This window comes from Galeopterus variegatus, unplaced genomic scaffold (assembly GCF_000696425.1).
Source record: "Galeopterus variegatus unplaced genomic scaffold, G_variegatus-3.0.2 Scaffold2450, whole genome shotgun sequence".
Classification (NCBI taxonomy): Eukaryota; Metazoa; Chordata; class Mammalia; order Dermoptera; family Cynocephalidae; genus Galeopterus; species Galeopterus variegatus.
This window is the reverse complement of record NW_007728561.1, coordinates 279,736-280,828: the sequence shown is the minus strand read 5'-3', so window position 1 is coordinate 280,828 and position 1,093 is coordinate 279,736. Positions and strand designations below refer to the sequence as shown.

The 1,093-nt window shown below is 30.5% G+C and overlaps 1 pseudogene; it reads left to right on the top strand.

Annotated features, from left to right (window-relative positions):
• Positions 1-1,002, top strand: part of LOC103597877 — a 10,281-nt pseudogene extending 9,279 nt beyond the window's left edge.
• Positions 1,003-1,093: the final 91 nt, after the last annotated feature.

The window sequence follows — 1,093 nt, the reverse complement described above, 5'->3', positions numbered from 1 at the left end:
ATGAAACTAGATTTCTTCATTTCATTGATTTTGATTGCTTTGTTTCTGAATATTCTTTGAAGTAGTGATGGTGAAGAGGATGAGTGTTGGGTTAAGGCGAAGTAGACGTAGGAAAGAAAAACAAAGAACATTTACTTTCCATTCTTCCCAAACCAGATACAATTGGCTTGTATTCTGTATTTAAGAGAAGCCCTTGCAAAGTAAGCATGAGTATAAAACAATCTGATTTACGTTTTAGAAATATCTTTTGTATTGCTGTATTGAGAATGTGTTGCTGGGGGAGGGAAACCTAAGAGCAAAAGCAGGTAAGGTCTTTCCTGGTTCTTGCTTGAGAAACAAGTTATATTTGGGTATAGGACTATTTGATCTCTTTGTTTTGACACTATCATTATGACTCTAGGAATATTTGACTTTGTATTTAATCAAATGCCAATAAATAAATAAATCTGCAATGTAAATATTTTCTGAAGCAAACTCAAGTAAGCCAAAATAGTTATTTATTATTTTCTTAGAGGTTAAATTGTGTCCTATATCTTACGTTTCAACTTTATTATTCAGAATAATTTTCACCAGTGTAAGTACTTTTAGTGTAAATTTTATAGGGAAGGTTTGTTTCTTCTTTTTGGGTTTTGATACAAATTTTTTTAAATTGATGTTGATTTTATTAAAAATGAACTTGGAACAGTATACTAGTTAATTTATTTCAGGTCTTGGCTGAAATCATTTCCCAATGATTTAAAAAGTTTGGTATGATTTCTACTATTTACTTTGTGTTACATAGAAGAATACTTTTTTAAAAAGTGGTGAAATACACACAAATTTACAGTTTTAGACATTTAAAGGTACAATTTAGTGCCATTTAGTGTATTCACAATGTTGTGAACCGTTACAATTGATATCAGTTTTAGAAGTAAATATTTTATCTCTATTCAATAATTTTCTTTTTTTTTTTTTAGGGGAGCCCAGAGGGCTTGCTACTTTGCGGACTTCAAGGGGGCTTAGCTGAGGCCCTCGGGCATAATTTTTTTTAAAATTATTTTTATTTTGTCAATATACAATGTAGTAGATTATTATGTCCCATCACCGAAACCTC